The following is a 20,912-nucleotide window of genomic DNA, read 5'->3' on the forward strand; positions in this document are numbered from 1 at the left end:
AGGTTTATGGAGTTCTCCTTGGATGGTGATGACTATCAAGCACACTAACCATAGGTTCCAGCTTCATGTCATCACTTGCTAATGTCTATTAACTGAAAATTTCATGGCATGTCTTTTTGCCCCTCCTGGCTCTCAGGCACCTATTACTGAATTGATTGGTTTATGGCACCCTATCATCATCAGTAAGCTGCATGCCAATTATTTTATTTTTACCTTTTTTGTTGTTCTTCCTTATACCACATTTCCAAACTCTTTTCCTTATAGCTTCCCCCACCATATTCGATCTGCCCTGAAAAAATAAAATAATTGAGTGCTCTACAACTTAACTTTCCCATTGATGAGAATGGCATCTCTCTCCATTTATTCAGATTCATTCATTCATTCAATGAATATTTCTTCAGTGCTGCCATGTTTCAAACTCTTCTCTAAAAGCTGTGATCATATTAGACAAAAGTTTGTGTCTCTTAATAGAATTTTAATATTTTTCAAAAGTATTTTCTACATTTTCTTAGGTCAATTTCTAGATAGACACTTCAAGTTCTGTTGCTATAATGCAAGGCATCATATTTCCCATTATATTTTTAGTTAGTGCAAATATAGAAGAGCTCTGTTGATATTTTTGTTGTTGTTACTGTTGGTCTTCTATACAGCAACCTCAGTGAACTCTTTTTATTAGTTTTAAGAGTCTGTTAGGGTGCCTGGGTGGCTCAGTTGGTTAAGCGACTGCCTTCGGCTCAGGTCACGATCCTGGAGTCCCGGGATCGAGTCCTGCATCGGGCTCCCTGCTCGGCAGGGAGTCTGCTTCTCCCTCTCCCTCTCCCCCCTCTTGTGCTCTCTCTCTCTCTTTCAAATAAATAAATAAAATCTTTGGGGAAAAAAAAAGAGTCTGTTAGTTGTCTTTTCTGTATTTGTTTATGAATCAATTACTGTAAATTGCTATATATGCTTCTTTTCATTAGGCTAATTCTATCATTGCACTTTTTGTTTTACTTGGCCGTATTTTATTGTCTAGTTAGCTAGTGACATTGACACTAAAACAAAATAGTTGGCACATGTTTGGAGTGGACTGTAACTGAGAATCAAATTTAAATGGTTTGTTGTGAAGCCAGGAAAACTGCTGCAACACCAGACACATAAAAATGCATTCATTCAGCTAATACATGTTAACATTCAAGAAACTGAATATACATTCAAATATAAAATATTTGAGCAGAGTTCAAGGTAACAATTACAGAAAAGCTGCCATATAAATAGGAGTCAATAAACTAACCAGTTTGTTTATCTCCCTACTTTTGCCAGAGAGAATATTGAGAGGAGAAATGACAAAAATGTAGAAGGGGAGAAATGCATACACTACACTTAAAATATGTTCTCCAAGATCGTATTTCATTTTGTAAGTGATGATACTGTACTCTTTCCCTTGACAAGTTATATTCACTTACCTCCTATGATGAAGTTTATTCAACATCTTCAACTACCACTTCCATACTCATTCAAAAATAATAATAATTACATCAAGAAAATAGCAAGTGATAGTACTTATTTTTGTGTTTTTATCCTGAGATGTGTGAACTCTTCGTTTAAGGATTGTTTTTTTCTGCTGGATCACACTTAATTAATAATTTGGATCATTCTATTTTTCTGTGAGAAACCACAATGTGACCATAAGTATTAAAAAAAAAAACTCATATTACGAGGAGAAGAGAGCAATAGACATATAGTGATAAGGGTAGAGCTGGTTAAAAGCACTAAAAGCAGAAGTATTTACAGATCACACTGCTTCAGCTCTTTCTAGAGCAACGAATCCAAACAGGGCTCTGCCTTATGTCGCTTTCTTTCACTTTACAGATGCTGAAAACTTTCAAGTTTCTATCTCCTAGAAGTGGGGTGGAAAAAAAGCTGGTTATTATTCCTAAGCCCATTGAAACTGCATTTGTGGCATCAAAATGGATTTTTTTTTTAAAGCAGGATGTTGGATTGACAGTAAAGCAGCTGCTCTGCAACAAACGAAAGCAAAAATTAATAAGAGACCTTAGCAAAAGAAAGACTATTGGTTTTGCACACCCAGAGTAAATTGGCTGGATTTAGAAGAGCACACTTTGATCTTTTCCAGACTAATTACTGCTCTGTGGTTTGACTGTTTTGTGCATTAGTTGCCCTTCATACAAAACCGAAACTGCTATGGTGCACAGCTGTAATACAAATGAAAATTTGACATTCAGTAAACAAAGCATGGCAAGGGTCATTCTTTCAGCACAATAACTACATAATACAATTTTAGAATGCCTTTTGTATACCAAAAAATGACACATTTTAAGGCAGTTTTGAACTCAGAGTAGGCAGTCAAGGCTGTTTGTAAAGGACGGAGAGACTGCTCCCAACTCTGCTCTATAAATACAGATGGAAAACAGTTTAACATTGTAGAAATGCTAAGGAATTCACATATTTACAGAAATTAATGTGTCCGTTTTTAGAAGATGGCTTTTCATTTGTCTATAAGGTTAATTGGGAGCAGATTTCTTAAGTAGCTGTTTGCTGAAGCAATAATGGTGTTTATTCACCAATATGATTCTGGATTTGCTTCTGGGAAAGAATTCAGAGTATTTTATATGTAGACTTTACATCAAAATATTTAATGCTATATTTTTCAGAAAATGCAATGAATTAAATATTATAAATTATTATTTTCAACAACCCCAATTGAGGAATTTTTCAATTTTTCATTATTTATACATCACCATAATTATTAAGGCATCAGTCTCTTTCTGCCTAAGAGATATATTTAGCTTATCATCGAGTTATCCTTCTAAATGGCATGACTTTAAACAGTTCACATATTTAATGCGGTTTTGATGGTCACTCTAATAAGCTGTACAATAAGTTATCATCAAATGACTAAAAAATGGATCAAGTATATTGAAAGGCTTTTATATTATACTTGATGCAGTCTGTATTTAAATCAACTTAACCTTTGAAGCTATACAAACGTTACCCAGTTTTTTTCAACACACACATTCACACAACTTCAAGATACCTATACTTAAAAGTGAGAGGACTTTCAGTAATCCAGCTATTTAAAGTTGAAATATTTCAAATATAGAGAAATATTTGATTAAAGAAGTGATCTGTCAGAATCATTTCTGGCTAAACTAGACAAAAAAAAAAAACAACCCTTTTTTTATGCTTTGCTTCTCTCAAATTTTTGAAAGGAGGTTATGTAGAGAATATTGATGATATAGTTCATGGAATTAGCCATTCACCAGAAACCAAAAAAATCTGTATCTGGGATAACCGTAACTGGGACAGTGTGCCAGGGTGTCAGAGACTGGAGATACCGAGCTCCTCTTTCAACCATTTATGAATACCACACGTTCAATGTTGAGCAAATTGCCTCTGTCATCATTTCTTTAATTGCTATAGGAATTATATAAATTGTATGACCTTCAGTGCCTCCCCTTCTCGCTTTCAAAACTTAACTGGATACATCCTTCGTATATACACAAAGCTGTTTTCTAAATGCCTGTTTCTGTCTGGCTCATTTACCTTTACCTCACAGAACAGCTCTTCTGGGGGTGGGGGGGGTGGCAGCAGGCAGAGTAGTTACCTATTCACAGCAAGACTTGAGAGTTCAGTACAATAGATTTTCACAATATGTTTAGGAGAGGCCCAGAGCTACAGTGCTAAGCACCATGTGGAAAGGGAGATAAATACATAGAGATAGAACCATAGACCTCAGCCAAGTGGAGTGAGGAATAACAGAGAATCTATAACGCTTACTACTTCAGCAGCAATCAAACCCAACCTCTGCAAATTAATCAGCCTGCAAAACACCACGAATGGAGAAAAGAGGATATTGATTCCTGGAGAAGTCACCTATATTTTATTTTCCCATTAAAAATAATCACAGAATGCTATTCTAAAATACGAACATTTTCCCCCATGAAGTATAAAACAGACCAGTTCCTTTTTGCTAATACTTCTGAGATTATCTCAGAATGACTCCATGAAAACACTTTTAATTTTCATCTGGGGAGAAAATTGTTAAATAAACCCTTAAAGCATTATTTGCCATGCATGCCATGTTTTTCCTTAAGGGTGTTAGAGTCCTGGGGTTATAGTAATTTACTGATGACTCAGTTTAGTGTGCTTTTGTTCCTGTGGCCATTAATAATGTAATGTCCCTTTCCATTTGCTTTTGTCCTACATCATGGCTTTAGATTTAGAAACTACCTGCAAAGGAACAAGAAATTTAAAAATACTTTTACTTTTTTCTTTTCAAAATAAGGTTTCTTGTTAAATACCCAAATTAAAGACCCCTTCTAATTTACCCCCACTCAAAAATTAAAAATAAATGCTCATTGAGGTAGAAATTTTTACCAAAAAAAAAAAAATGTAATTCTGAGAAACAAATTTGGTTTATTTAGCAGGGGAAGCTGTTTTCCATAATGTTTTCTTTTTTTTTAAAGATTTTATTTATTTATTTGAGAGAGAATGAGATAAAGCACGAGAGGGGGGAGGGTCAGAGGGAGAAGCAGACTCCCCGCCGAGCAGGCAGCCCGATGCGGGACTCGATCCCGGGACTCCAGGATCATGACCTGAGCCAAAGGCAGTCGCTTAACCAACTGAGCCACCCAGGCCCCCCCATAATGTTTTCTTAATTATCCTGTAAAATAATAAATAATTCTTTCATGTGCTGCACAATCAATTATAGCCTTATGACTGAAAGACTTTTTGAACCCCCGCCCCCACCATCAAATGGTTAATGTTCCAAGTTTGTGCTTTGGGGGTTGTTATAGTCACTAGTTCTGTTTTAAATTAAACACCTAATTAAAAGGAAGCCATTCATAAATAGCAATGTGCTGAAATCGGAATGGAATAACAGTGGCTCCACATACGTCCCGTTTCCCCACAAGGCTCTTAGAACAGTTTTTCCCCAGGAACAAACTGAAATTTGTCAAAGAGCTCAACTGTAACCTTTGCTGAGTATGCAAACCGACCACTCCTATCCCCAGCATGTTTCGGGGTGAGAGAAGGGCAGCCATTGTCATCTGCCTCTAGAAATACCCCTATAGCAGAGTGTCCTCACAGGTTATTCTGAGACTATTACTAATACTTCCCTGCTTCCTTCTGGCAAGAACCTAACTCCATACAAACCAAGAGAGAACAAAATTCTCAACCTTTGGGTGAAATGTGAGTACTTTCTGGAAATCTCGTAAAAAAAAAAAATTACTCATGTATAATGGGGCCTTTAACTGCTCCCCACACCATTTTTCATCTTCTTAAGGTCGGAGGTTACAGGGTACTTTTTAACATGGGTTTAACACTTGCTGATCACTGAGAAGATGAAAGGCATAAATGGACAAGACTGGATATCAGGCTTCATTCACACCACCACTGTTTTGGCGTCTTGCTTTTCATTTCTGTGCATTCAAATGCTTACCAGCAAGATTTGAAAATTTCAGGATTCATCAAGTGCTGGAGCAGAAGATAGCGCATTCCGAGTATTCCATCATTGGTGAGGGCTGGCTATAGAGCTGACTGCCCTCTGGCCTCAGGAAGTTTTTTCACATTTCTCTTCCCCAAATATAAAGTGGGGATAAAAGATAGCTTTGTGGGATAAAGGCTGGCAAGGGTGAATGAATGAAATTGTGTCTTTAAACGATCTGAAGTCAGGTGCAATTTAAGTAAAAAAAAAAAAAAAAACTACCTTTAACACATTGTGATCTTACATCAAAGCAAAGGGAATGTAATCTGCTGCTTTTCCATCTGAACAAATCCAGTAGCAATCATGCTTATTAAATATTTGCACGTAGTTCTTTCTGTGATAAAATTTGTACTGTCATCCAGGAACTAATTATCTCAAATGAGAGAGTGTATGTGAAAGTACTTTGTAAAGTATGAAGTACTACACTTGTAATAATAATAGTGATAGGTATTAAGTGCTTACCCTGTACCAGGCAATATGTTTGACAAGGGTTTATTTAAACCTCACAGCAACCTTTGAAGATAGATGCTATCATTGCCACTTTAGAAGTGACAAACCTGAGAGACACTGAGGCACTTGCCTGTTCCACATTGCAAGAAGGAGGAACCAAGGAAGAAGCCCAGGTCTGTCTGATTTCCAGACCCAAGTACATGACCCACACTACCCTATGTGAGGGATTGTTGTGACAGCAGCTAGGACTTTTTTCCCATATTAAAATACAGTGCTTTTTCTACTGGGTATTTACCACAAAGATACAAATGTAGTGATCCGAAGGGGTACGTGCACCCCAATGTTTATAGCAGCAATGTCCACAATAGCCAAACTATGGAAAGAGCCTAGATGTCCATCGACGGATGAATGGATAAAGATGTGGTATATATATACAATGGAATATTATGCAGCCATCAAAAGGAATGAAATCTTGCCATTTGCAATGACGTGGATGGAACTAGAGGGTATTATGCTAAGCAAAATAAGTCAATCAGAGAAAGACAAGTATCATATGATCTCACTGATAGAGGAATTTGAGAAACAAGACAGGGGATCATAGGGGAAGGGAGGGAAAAATGAAACAAGATGAAACCAGAGAGGGAGACAAAGCATAAGAGACTCTTGATCTCAGGAAACAAACTGAGGGTTGCTGGAATGGTGGGGGTGGGAGGGATGGGGAGGGTATGTGCTATGGTGACTGCTGTGAATTGTGTAAGACGGATGAATCACAGACCTGTACCTCTGAAACAAATAATACATTATATGTTAATAAAAAATTTTTCAAAAATATGGTGCTTTTTCATGACTGACAATTATACCTCTGAAAATGCAGATGTTATTATAAATTAGAAAGCTGAAACATAGCATGTTTTGTTCATAAAAGCCTTTTTCCAAATGACTCTTCTTGTGCAGTATTTACTTTTATAGAAAAGTAAGTAAATATTGCACCCTAGAAGAAATTGCTTTTGTTGTTATTTTGTTGGTTAGATGAGTACAGTAAGTGCTATAAACACAAGCTGTCACATCATTACTTGTTAACAATTAGATTCTTAGGGGCGCCTGGGTGGCTTAGTCGTTAAACATCTGCCTTCGGCTCAGGTCATGATCCCAGGGTCCTGGGATCGAGCCCTGCATCGGGCTCCCAGCTCCACGGGAAGCCTGCTTCTCCCTCTCCCACTCCCCCTGCTTGTGTTCCCTCTCTCGCTGTGTCTCTCTGTCAAATAAATAAATAAAATCTTACAAAAAAAAAAAAAAAACAATTAGATTCTTAAATATTTGATATTAACCTCTATGGCACCAGACTATATTGGTGACAGTAACACTATAATCAAGTACTATTATGTATTCAAATAAATATATAATTACCAATTCTACATATGAATTTTCTAATCTGGAAATTTCCTGGTATGAAAGTAACAGATCCATAAACAAAACAGTTTTCACTAAATCATTTTAGTTAAGAATTTATAAGAATCATAGTTTTCAAATATCCATCATATCACTTTTGATTACGGTAGCAATAAACTATTTCTACTTTACAAAAAGAAAATCTGTGTCACCGAAAAGTTGTAAGAGGTGGTGAAACAAAGTAGTTCAATTTCTTCTAAAAGTTAGGTGAATGAAAAACTGGCCCAACCATTTAAGGATACTTCTAACTTTTAAAATGTTTTATAAGAAACAAATCAACTCCAAATGCTCATTCACCACAATTAACATTTCAGGTATTGCAATTAATTTTGGAACATGGTATATGAAAGAGAAAAGGACTAAGACTTCACAATATAAACCTTGCTAGAATAATGGACTGTGATAAATAATTGGGGGTTTCATTACAATGCAGAGGAAATCTTTTCTAATGTCAAAATATTTTCTTCATTCTACCATTATAGTACTGCAAAAAGTCTGGGAAAAGATTAGGAGCTATGTTTTGAAGAAACTTGGTGTGAACTTTGCTAACAACAATCCAAATAAGTTTTTAGATTACTCTTTCAAGAAATTGCAGTATTTCATGCAAAACGGTATCCACTTTACCACTAAGGTAATTTTTTACTCACCATGAAATGAAAATCTATATTCTGCTCTCCCTTGCATGTCTCTTTAAAACCTCAAACCAGAGGAATGAGTCACATTTTGGGACCGTTTTCTTTTTTAATCTTCTTCACTCTATTCTGTTTCTAAAGGGACACTTAGTTTTAACTAGATTGCAATTTCATTTGAAAAGAATTGAACAGGCTTTCTAGAATGAGTTAAAGATTACCCATTGAGAGTATTTTTGGCAGCTACCTTTAAAGATGCAAGGATCTGTAAAAAATGGTACATCTAGATTTAATACAGATAATACTTGGTTCTTTTGAGATAGAAATGGTGTAATTGTGATATTGGCAGGAAAGATATGTAAGATGTGCTTTTCACTTATAACATCTCTTTGGACAAGCACAGTTTTCTTTATAGAATTTTATTACATTGAGAATGCTAAGTACATTAGTGAATTTCTTATACAATGACAGTAGAAACATCTGGTGTCATTTTTAATTCAAATGGTTAAATATACGCCATATTATTTCATGTTACTTGCAACTAGAGTGTGAAACTCAAGGTGTGTGGTAAAAGTCATTAATTATCCAATCATTTCTATGAAAAATAAAGGGGAAAGAATTAGACTAGTACTTTTGTAAACAGATACCTAAACAAATAGTTCAGGAAAAAGCCAAAGGTGAAAACAAAAACTAGTAACAACAAATAACAAATAATTAAGAAAAAAAAAATTTTTTTCTTTTTTGGCTTTTTTTATTGTATCCATATGGATACTAACGAAAGTTATTATGTTAATTATTTCACAATATATGTAAGTCAAGCCATTAAAAAATCATAAATAAATGTTTCCCTATGTGCCAAGCACTGTTATTTTACAAAAATTACTTAATTAATTCCTTATAACAACCACATGAGGTAGGTAGGTATCCATTTTACAAATGAGGAAAAAGAAGCTTAAAGGGTTAAATAAAGGGTTAAATAACTTCTCCAAGGTCACAGACTGAATTCAAGTTTACTCAAATCTTCAGTGTAGTCTAGTAACGGTTCCTCATTGTTCAACAGCTATGAAAAACATAACTTTCTTATTCACACTAAGACTTATGTTAACAAAATACACATTGGCACTCCAGTTCCACATGAAGGAACTTAGAAATAGGGATTTCTGGTATATATTAAATAAACATTTATCATGTTCTAGGCACTGGACCAGGTGTCTATGATACAACAATGAAAGAGAACATAGTCCTTGCCCTCCAAATGAGCACAGTCTAAAAGACATTTAAAAGGTAATTGCAATAAAACAAGGGAAGTGCTATAAAATAATAACAGCTAATCCTTTTTGAGCACTTACGGTGTGCCAGTCATTGTTAATAAGCACCTTATATATTTACCCAAGTAATCTTCACAACAATCTATGAGATAGGTACCAAAGAGATAAAGAGGTATATTGTTGGAACGCAGAGAAGAAAGCCCTTTCACTCTATCTAGATAGGCCAGACAATTGAGCTGAGTCCTATAGGATATATATGTCCACAAGAAGGAGGGATGTATCAGTCAGTATAATGTAAGATAGACCACAGGACACAAAACCCCCCAAATCTTGTTGATTCGTAAAAAGATTTATAGTTGCTCACAAAACCCGTCAGGTTAGCTTGGGGGCTCTTCATATCTTCTCACTCTGGGACCCAGACTGGCAGAGCTTCCACCATCTGGAGCATCACCAGTTGCTCTAAGCAACAAAAGAGGATGTCATAAATATTGCACTGGCTCTCCAAGTCTCTATCTCTAACACATGTGTCACCTCTGCTCTGTTTTCATTTGCCAAAGCAAGTCACATGGTCACACCTAGCTCTGATGGGGAACGGAAGTGCCATCCTACTATCTACCCAGGGGTAAGAGAATAACCCTGATGCTTACCAAAGGGTGGAGAGGATACGTAAACCAAAGACAAAGGACATATGCAAAGGAATGGGAGTGAAAGAGTGTTTGATAATGGTGGTTTTGATGATAAAAGCATACGGTGTACATAAGGGAAGCATGGGAAGGAGAGGAAAAGTCAGGTGAGTGCCCATCATGAAGACTCTTAACACATGTGGCAAGTTTAGACCTCATCTTTTAGGCCATAGGAAGCCATTGTAGGATTTTAAGCAGAAAGAGAAATACTATCAAAATTTTCATTCAGAAAGGCCATGCTAGCTGAAACAAGAAAGAAAAATTAGAAGAAAGTAGAGATGAGGGGACTGTAGGAGTTTCCCATCTCTAGGTAACAAGTTAGCTCAGACTTAGCAGCTTCAAACAACACAACTTATTATCTCACAGTTTCAACAGGGTAGAAGCTGAGCTTAGCTGAGTCCTCTGCTTCCAGGCCTCACCAAATTGCAATCCAAGTGTCAGCTGAGTCACCAGAGGCTCGACAGGGGAAACAGCCACTTCCAAGCTCCCTTATGTTGTTGGCAGAATTCGCTTCCTTGCAGCTACAGGACTGAAGGTTTTAGTTTCTTGCTGAAGGCCACCCTCAGCTCCTAAAAAGTCACTCACAGCTCTTTGCCCCGTGGGCTTCTCCAACATGGCCACTTGCTTTGTTAAGTTTATTTATTCAAAGCCAACAAGGGGGAGAGTGTCTTACCATAAGGAGGGCCTAGACCCTCTTTTTTAAGGGCTCTTACCTGCATAAGTCAGGCCCACCCAGGATAATCTTGATTATCAGTTGATTTTGCAATCAATTGATTCAGGACCCTAATCACATCTGAAAAATCCCTTCACTTTTGCCATAGTCTACAGGCTAGAAGCAAGTCACAGGTCTTGCCCACATTCAAGGGAAAGGGATTATATAGGATATGAACACCAGGGAGTGAGAGCCACCTTACAGTCTGAGCACAAAAGGTACCAAATGAAAGGATATCTCAAGTGTCCTGGTGAAAAGTTTTAAGATCCCAGACTAAGTTAGCTTCAAAAATGTTTAAGAGATACACATACATCTTATATATAACTTGACTTTTTATTAAAGTTTAGGTAATTATGGGGCACCTGGGTGGCTCAGTCGGTTAAGCAGCTGCCTTCGCCTCAGGTCATGATCTCGGGGTCCTGGGATCGAGCCCCACATTGGGCTCCTTGCTCCTCGGGGAGCCTGCTTCTCCCTCTCCCTCTACTGCTCCCCCTGTTTGTGCTCTCTCTGACAAATAAATAAAATCTTTAAACTACTTTAGGTTAATTATTAGTTTGGTCCTTTTTAACTGAACTCTGATAATATTCAAAGTAAATGTTTTGAAATGTTTTGAAATGTAAAAGAAAAGAGGCACAAATATTTCAAGTATCTGGATCATTCTAGCCAGGAACAAAAATAAAGAAAAATATATGAGTATCAGATTACCAAGCATTTTATGACTTGAAAAATATGGTACAGAGTATAACTGATAAAATTTATGTTGCATTTTTTATCGGTTTCTACCAAAGCAATTGTTTTAAAACATGTATCTATACACATTTGTGTAACTTTTCATGGGTAAGATAATTTAATGAGTACTGTACAAGGTCTTAGCTTATCTGAACTCCAATTCTGGAAAAAAAAATAAAAACCAAACAAATGTCAAGATGTCAGTCAACATCTGAAATGCAGAGACATTTAATAGCTGTCTTAGAAAGTGACCAACTACCTGCCTCGATTGGCTCTAACTAGAAGTATCAGTCACATTTGCTGATTATGAGCCATAAATGTACATGACTGATTACAGGGAGAGAAAAAGGAAGGTAATGTTCACTGACGGCTATGTATCCATTACCCTGTTACACCTTTAGAGACCTCCTTAATGCCTGCATTCTTGAAATGCAACAAAAATGACCAATACGATTATTTTAGATTCCATAAACTACCATATAGTTTAGCTGAAATTAGAGGCACCCAGCAATTGAGGGAGACCAGATTAGAATAGAAGCAAAACACACTGTGAAAAGGTTAGTTTCAGCCGTTTAGGACTGAAATTCACTGGTTATGAAAGTTGTGGCACAATCTTTAAGTGAAGACTCAATATCTGGACTCATCTTTAACCCAAAAGTAGAAACCAGGGGGGAAAAAAATCTCCCAAATTTTCACCATCCATCAAAGACAAATTTCATGAATCTCTACTACCCAGAATTTCCAGGGCTCCCCAACACTTAACGTTCACAAGGACGTTTTGCACTCTGAGCTTCAAAAAATGTCACGTTATTTGCATCAAAGAAAAAAGAAACAATTATTTCATAGGAAACAAATCTGCAGTTTCTTTCTAAAAGCCCCCTCTGTATGTGAATAAAAACATCATGGGATTGCCAGGAACCCAAACAGCCCAAATACCACCTCAGTGTGCTTGCTTTTTAGAATTCTGTGACATGCACACTGCCACCTGCTGAGGATGTGAAAGGGGACAAGTCAGAGAAGATAATGAACCAATTTCAGGTGTCTTCACATTCTGTCAAAGTGAACATTGGAAAGCGTTTATCACTATTATTTATATAACATTGAAAGAAAAAAGATTTTGATATTTGTGGTTGGTCTAGAACGCTTGGCTAACACTCCATGGATAATAACCAAAAGATAATTGCATAGTAAGACTGCAGTATTTCACTCAAAGGGAAACGTTGAAAAAAGATGGTCTCGTGAACTTTTGTGTTCTCCCAAACTAACATTTTACATATAAAAATTAGCTCAAAAACATATTCCAAGCATTTTTTATCACAATCATAACCCATTATCGATTGACCAAATAACAAATGAATATAGCATCTTCTGGGGAAAAAAAAATCTTATTTAACAATTATTGCTATATGATACAATAAACTGATTATATATAAATGTACAATTTGGCAAGTTTTAACATATATTTATAGGCATGCACAATTTTTCTCATTCCTATTTGTATTCTCTATTCCTGTCCCTCACTAGCCCTATCTCCCTCATCTCTAAGAAGCCATGGATCTGCACTGTATCACTTTATTTTTTTTAGATTTTATTTAAATTCAAGTTAGTTAACATATAGTATATAATTTCAAGGGTAATATTTAGTGATTCATCAGTTGCATAAAACACTCACTCCTCATTACATCCAGTGCCCTCCTTAATGCCCATCACCCAATTACCCCATCTCCCCACCCACCTCCCCTCCAGCAGCCCTCAGTTTGTTCCCTGGAGTTAAGAGTCTCTTATTATTTGCCTCCCTCTCTGTTTTTATCTTATTTTTTCTTCTCTTCCCCTATGTTCATCAGTGCACTGTATTACATTAAATTTCTTTGCACCTCCTAGAATTTTACATAAGTGGTACGATTTATGTCTTGCTTTATTCACTCGTCATATTTATTTTGAGATACATCTGTGTTGTTGTACTCATCGCTCCCTTTTATTTCTTAGTATTCCACTGCGTAGATATAACACAATTTATTCACCTATTGAGGGATATCTGGATTGTTTCTAGTTCGGGGCTATTATAAATAAAACTGCTAAGAACAACCATATTCAAGTCTATGTATAGGCACAAGCTCTCTTTCCTCTTAGGTAAAGTAAACAACTAGGAGCAAAATGACCAGGTCATATGGTAAGAGTATGTTTAGCATTTTTAAAACTGCCTAACTAGTCGCCAAACTAGTTGTACTCACCTACATTCCATTTTACATATATCAGTTCTGGTTCCTCTACATCCTCATCAACTCTTGATGGGGTCAGTCTTTTTCATTCTAACCATTCTAAAAGGTGTTTGGTGGTATTCACTGTAGTTTTAATTTGCATTTCCTTGATGAATAATGATGTTGAGCATCTTTTAATATGTTTATTTTATATCTGAATATATTTTTGGTATGTCTCTGTTCAAATCTTTTGCCTGTTTTTAAACTGGATTATGTATCTTTTATCAGATGTAGGCTTTGAAGATATTTTCTCCCACTCTTTGGTTTCTCATTTCATTCTCTTATAGTGTCTTTGAAAAGCAGTTTTTAATTTTAATGAAGTCTAATTTATCAAGTTTTCTTGCAGATCGTTTTCATATGCATGGAATCTTTACCTAAGCCATAGTCACGAAGATTTTCTTGTATGTTGTCTTCTAGCAATTTAATAATTTTAGGTTTTACATACAATCTATATCTATTGGGTTTTTTTTAGAAAGAGGGTGGGTATGGGCAGAAGGAGAAGGAGAGAATCTTATTTTATTTTTAATTCATGTTAGTTAACATATAGTGTATTATTAGTTTCAGGGGTAGAATGTAGTGATTCATCAGTTGCATGTAACATCCAGTGCTCATTACATCAAGTGCCCTCCTTAATGCCCATCACCCAGTTACCCCATCCCCCCACCCACCTGCCCTCCAGCAACCCTGCTTGTTTCCTATAGTTAAGAGTCTTTTATGTTTTGCCTCTCTGTTTTTATCTTATTTTTCCTTCTCTTCCCCTCTGTTCATCTCTTTTGTTTCTTAAATTCCACATGAGTGAGATCATATGATAATTGCCTTTGCTGACTTATTTCACTTAGCTTAATACCCTCTAGTTCCATCCACGTTGTTGCAAATGGCAAGATTTCATTCTTTTTGATGGCTGAATAGTCCAGTGTGTGTGTGTGTGTGTGTGTGTGTGTGTGTGTGTGTGTGTGTGATCATTAACCATTCATCCCTCAATGGACATCTTACAAAGTTTTTCCATATTTTGGCTATTGTTGACATTGCTGTTATAAACATTGAGGTGCATGTGCCCCCTTGAATCACTATTTTTGTATCCTTTGGATAAAGACCTAGTAGTGCAGTTGCTGGGTCGTAGGGTAGTTCTATTTTTAACTTTTTGCAGACCTCCATACTGTTTTCCAGAGTGGCTGCACCAGTTTGCATTCCCACCAACAATGTAAGAGGGTTCCCCTTTCTCCACATCCTTGCCAACGTCTGCTGTTTCCTGAGTTATTAATTTTAGCCATTCTGACAGGTGTGAGGTGGTATCTCATTGTGGTTTTGATTTGTATTTCCCTGATGCTGAGTGATGTTGAACATTTTTTCATGTGTCTGTTTTCCATTTGTATGTCTTCTTTGGAGAAATGTGTATTCATGCCTTCTGCCCATTTCTTGATTGGATTTTTTATTTTGAGGGTGTTGAATTTGATTAGTTCTTTATAGATTTTGGATACTAGCTTTTTATCTGTCGAGATATTTGTCATTTGCAAATATCTTCTCCCATTCTGTAGGTTGCCTTTTAGTTTTTGTTGTTATTGTTGTTGATTGTTTCCTTTGCTATGCAAAAGCTTTTTATCCTAATTAAGTCCCACCAGTTCATTTTTGCTTTTGTTTCCCTTGCCTCTGGAGATGTGTCCAGCAAGAAGTTGCTGTGGCCAAGGTCAAAGGGGTTGCTGCCTGTGTGCTCCTCTAGGATTCTGATGGATTCCTATCTCATATTCAGGTCTTTCATCCAGGAGAGAGAGAATCTTAAACAGGCTCCAGGCCCAGCACAGAGTCTGACCTGGGGCTCAATCTCACAACCCTGAGATCTTGACCTGAGCCAAAATCAGGAGTCGGAGGCTTAACCAGCTAAGTCACTCTGATGCCCCAAGATTTATATCTATCTTGAGTTAATTTTTATACATGGTATAAAGTATTGATGAAGGGTTTACTTTTTGCATTTAGATATTCCATTATTCCAGAACCATTTGATTAAAAGATTTTTCACCACTGAATTGCCTTTACACCTTTGTCAAAAATCAATCGTCTTAAAAATGTGGGTATATTTCTGGACTTTCTACTCCGTTACATTGATTTATTCCTCTATATTTATCCTAAGACCACACCATCTTGATTACTGCAGTTCCATAATAAACCTTGAACAAAGATCATATTAACTCATGAACTTTGTTTTTGTTTTTGCTTTTTTTTATTCTTAGCATTTCCTTATGAACTTTAGAATCAACTCACTAATTTCTATAAAAAGATGTGCTAAGATCTTTATTGAGATTGCACTGAATCTATATATCAATTTGGGGACACTTGACATCTTAACAATTTTGAATCTTCCTATACATAACAGGGTACACCTCTTCATTTAGGTCTTTAACTCACTCAGTAATATTTTGTAGTTTCCAGCATATAGGTGTTGCACATCTTTTGTCAGATTTATCCTTAAGTATTTTATACTTTTATGCTATATAAATATTATTTCAATTTCTGTTTATCACTAGTGTACAGAAATACAATTATGATATATAGTACATGTTATTTAATATATTATAACATAATTGAATAGTTTATGTTCTACAACCTTGATAAAGTCACATTTAGTATCATATTTGTAGAATCCACAAGGTTTTCTGCATGTCATCTGCCAAAAAAACAGTTTTACTTCTTCCTTTCTAATCTGGATGCCTTTTCTTCCTCTTGCCAGTTGCACTGGCTATACCTTCGACATAATTCAACATTATATTGAATAGAAATGATGAAAACACACATCCTTTCCTTGTTCCTCATTTTAGAAGGAGTGCATTAATTCCCTGCCCATTAAGTATGATGTTAGCTCTAGATTTTTCATGGATTGTCTTTATCAGGTTGAAGAAGTGCCTTTATATTCCTAGTTTGCTGAGTTTTTATCAGGAATAGGTGTTGGGTTTTGTCCAATACTGTTCATGTATCTAATGAGATGGACATACGATTTTTTTTTTAGTTTGTTAATAGGCTGATTTTTAAAAAGATTTTATTTATTTATTTGACAGAGAGAGAGAGAGAGAGAAAGCACGAGTAGGGGGACGGGCAGAATGAGAGGGAGAAGCAGGCTCCCCATGGAGCAGGGAGCCTGAGCAGGACTTAATCCCAGGACACTGAGATCATGAACTGCGCTGAAGGCAGACGCTTAACCAACTGAGCTGCCCAGGTGCCCCAATATGCTGATTTTTATCGTTGATTTTCAAATGTTAAACCAATCTTATACCCCTAGGATAAACTCCATTGGTCACAATGTATGCTTTTTGTATATTGTTGAATTTGATTTGCCAAAATTTTATTTAGAACTTTTGCATACATGTTAATGAGAGATATGTGTCTATAGTTTTTTTCTCTTATTGGTATCTGAGTTATTCAATTTCTTTAATAGATAGAAGACAATCCAAGTAATCTATTTCTCTTGAGAGAGCTTTAGTAGTTTGCATCTCTCAAGGAATTGTTCCATTTCATCTATGTTGCTAAATTTATTGGCCTAAAGTTGTTTGAAATAGTTTTTTATCCTTTACATAGCTATAAGACAGACTGTGATTTCCTCTCTCATTCCTGATATGGGTGGTTTGTGTCTTGTCTCTTTTTTTTCTTGATCACTCTAACTAGAAATTGATCACTTTGTTTTCTTCAAACACTCTGCTTTTGGTTTCCTTGACTTTTCTCTCCTGTTTTTGTTTTCTATTTCATTTATTTCTACTCTTTATTATTTCTTTTCTTCTGTTTATTTTAGGTATAATCTGCTCTTCTTTTTCTAGTTTCCTAAGTGGGAGCTGAGATCTTCTATTTGAGACTTTTCTTCTTTTCTAATGTAGGCACTTGGTACTATAAATGTCCCACTAAGTACTACTTCAGCAGCAGTATCCTACACATTTTGGTGTGTTCTGTTTCCCTTTTAATTCACTTCAAAATAGTTATATTTTTCTTTTGATTTCTTCTTTGTTCCATGGGTTATTTAGGATTTAGAAATGTGTTCTTTAGTTTCCAGAGATCTTTTGGTTATTGATGCCTAACTTAACTCCATAGTGACCAGAGAAGGTATGTTTTTATGACATGAAGGCCTTTAAACTCATTTAAACATGTTCTATACCCCAAGATATGGTCTATCTTGGTAAATGATCTGTTGCATATGAAAAGAATATGCATTCTGATGTTTTTGGATGGGGTTTTTAAAAATGTCAATTAGGGCGCCTGGGTGGCTCAGTTGGTTAAGCAACTGCCTTCGGCTCAGGTCATGATCCTGGAGTCCCTGGATCGAGTCCCGCATCAGGCTCCCTGCTCGGCGGGGAGTCTGCTTCTCCCTCTGACCCTCCCCCCTCTCATGTGCTTGCTCTCTCTCATTCTCTCTCTCTCAAATAAATAAATAAAATCTTTTAAAAAAATAAATAAATAAAAATAAAAATGTCAATTAGTTGAAGTTTGTTAATAGTATTGTTCAAGTCTTTTATGTCCTTGTTTATTTTCTGTCTAGTTGTTCTATTAATTATTGAGAGAGAGGTTTTTAAATCTCTGACTATAATTGTGCATTTGTCTACTCCTTGATGTCCCATCAGTTTGTGTTTCTTGTATTTTGAATTTCTGCTAGCTGTATAAATGTTTTGGATTGTTTTGCCTCATGATAATCTGAGTCTTTTATCATTATGAAATCACATTCTTCATCCCTACTAATAGTCATTGTACTTAAATCTACTTTGTTTGCTATCAGTAACCATTCCAGCTTTTATATAATTAATATCAGCATGAAATATCTTTTCCTATTTGTTACTTTTTACCTATTTGTGTCTTATATTTCAACTGTGTTTCTTGTAAGCAGCATATTATTGAGTTTTGCTTTTATTCAATATGATCATCTATGCCTTACAATTAGGGTGTTCAGACCATTTACATTTAATGCCGTCATTGATGTGGTTAAGTTATAGTCTATAACATTACTGTTTTTTTCTAGATGGTCCATCTGTTCTTCTCCCTTTTTCCTCTTTTTCTACCTTCTTTTCAATTGAATAAAATAAGTATATTTTTGCTGGGTATAGAATTCTAGACTGACAATTTTTTCCCCTCACTACTTAAAAGTAGGTTGCTCCACTATTTTCTCACTTGCATTGTGTCAGATGAGAAATCTACAGTCATCTTTATCTTGTTTCCTCTGTTTGTAATATGTATGAGGTAAGAAAAAAAAAAATCAGCCATACCTGATTTAAATGATGAGATTTGGGACTTTTGAGCTAATGAGACTTAGATGAAATTCTTTACTTTGTGTTGATGCAGTAATTGGAGATCTTGAGATGGGGTGAATGTATTTTACATGTGGGACATGTATAGATATACTTGGGGGACAGAAAAATGGACTATGGTCAGCAGAAAAATGGTTCTCAGAAATACTCATGTTCTAATTCATGAAACCTATGAATAGGTTAGATGCAAAAGGTAATTAAATTTGCAGATAGAGTAAAGATTGTTAATCAGATGACCTTAAAATAGGGAAATTATCCTGCATTATCTGTGTGAGTTCAATCTAATCACAAGGGTTTTTAAAAGTGGAAGACAGAGGCAGAATACAGTGAGAAAAAGAAATGTAACTACGGAAGAAAGATCACAGAGATGCTAGGGCTGGGTTTGAAGATGGAGGAAGGGGCCATGAGCCAAGGAACATGAGTGGCCTCTAGACACTGAAAGAGACAAGGAAGACAGTTCTTTCCTATAACTCCCAGAAAGGAATGCAGCCCTTGGTGATACCTCATTTTTAGCCCAGTCAAACCCATGTCAGACTTCTGACCTACAAAACTCTAAGATAATACATTTGGGTTGCTTTAAGCTCCTCAGGTAATTTGTTAGCCACTATAGGAAATTAATACAATGTCTTTTTTCTTCTCTGGTTGACTTTAAGCTTTTTTTTAATCACTGGTTTTGGAAAGATGACATCTTTACATCCCATCTTTTTCCCAGAAAAGGCACTAATAGAAAATGTAATTCAAAAAATTGTGGCAATAAAGAGAAAAGCAATAGCTGAGAAAAAGAGGAGAAAGTTTAACAATGCATAGTTGGGTCAATTATACAAAACACTTTCTATTGAAGGTAGACCTTTCGAAGACATTGCTCATTTTTTAGTTAACTATAGGCAATATCAACATTTTTAGATTATACATTATTATCAAGATCCTAAGATCTCAAAATAAAAGAAGAAAATTAGTATATATTAAAGCTGCTCCATGGGGGAGCAGTATTCACAAATTAATAATATAAATGTTTCCTTATATGCCACTGAAGGACATAATGTAGGCTATTTTATCTTAAACTGGCCTAATAAATTCATTTCAAGAACAATGCGGGGCGCCTGGGTGGCTCAGTTGGTTAAGCGTCTGCCTTCCACTCAGGTCATGATCCCAGGATCCTGGGATCGAGCCCCGCACAGGGCTCCCTGCTCAGCGGGGAGTCTCCTTCTCCTTCTCCCTCTGCCCCTCCCCCAGAGCTCATGCTCTCTCTCTCTCTCTGTCTCTATCAAATAAATAAATAAATAAATCTTAAAAAAAAATAAAGGCAAGACCCATACCTTTAAAAAAAAAAAAAAAGAAGAATGCTTTAATGATGCTATTAACCCAACTAAATTCTATATTCTATCAGGATTATAGAATTAGATTGTGTTTTTAAAGCTCCTTTCTTCTGAGAAATTCAGGCTGCTTTTATATATAATGACATTAAATGTCACAGTGGCCCCAAGAATTTCATCAAGAGGCAATCAGAATTCCCAAATAAATCCAATTCCCCACCCCACCCCCAAATGCTAACATTGGGGAATCAGGCAAACTTTTTGTTTTCTAACTAAAGAAACCCTGAGGATATTTTTAAGTAAGTAAGGGCTAAGGGTTAAGAGAGGGCATTCAGCTGTGTAGGTATAAAACAACTGAATTTTGGCAAAGCAAGTTCATAATTTTCAGATGATTTAAGATAAACTATGCCTAAGGTAAGAAAAAAAACCTTTTAAACTTTTAAAAAAATTACAGAAGTCATACGTGTTCATTTTCAAAAAATTAGAAGAATATCAACCCATAATCCCACTGCCCAGGACTACCTCTATTAACATACCGGTATACCTCTGTTGAACTGGCCATTTTCTATTTGCCCCTCCAGATCCCCTCTCAATCCTGCCACCCTGCTCTGTGCCTTAGGAGACTGACCTATACAGATGGCATCAAAGAATCCCTTTGCAGCC

The 20,912-nt window shown here is 36.0% G+C and overlaps 1 long non-coding RNA gene across 1 annotated transcript in view; it reads right to left on the minus strand.

Annotated features, from left to right (window-relative positions):
- Window positions 1-242: 242 nt before the first annotated feature.
- LOC118002876 overlaps window positions 243-20,912 on the minus strand; it is a 34,723-nt gene continuing 14,053 nt past the window's right edge. Inside the window, exon 3 of the long non-coding RNA XR_004677198.1 lies at window positions 243-289. This is a non-coding gene — a long non-coding RNA (uncharacterized LOC118002876). The remainder of the gene's footprint in view (window positions 290-20,912) is intronic.

The sequence above is a fragment of the Mirounga leonina genome, unplaced genomic scaffold (genome assembly GCF_011800145.1).
Source record: "Mirounga leonina isolate KUSES-001 unplaced genomic scaffold, KU_Mleo_1.0 Mir_84, whole genome shotgun sequence".
NCBI lineage: Eukaryota > Metazoa > Chordata > Mammalia > Carnivora > Phocidae > Mirounga > Mirounga leonina.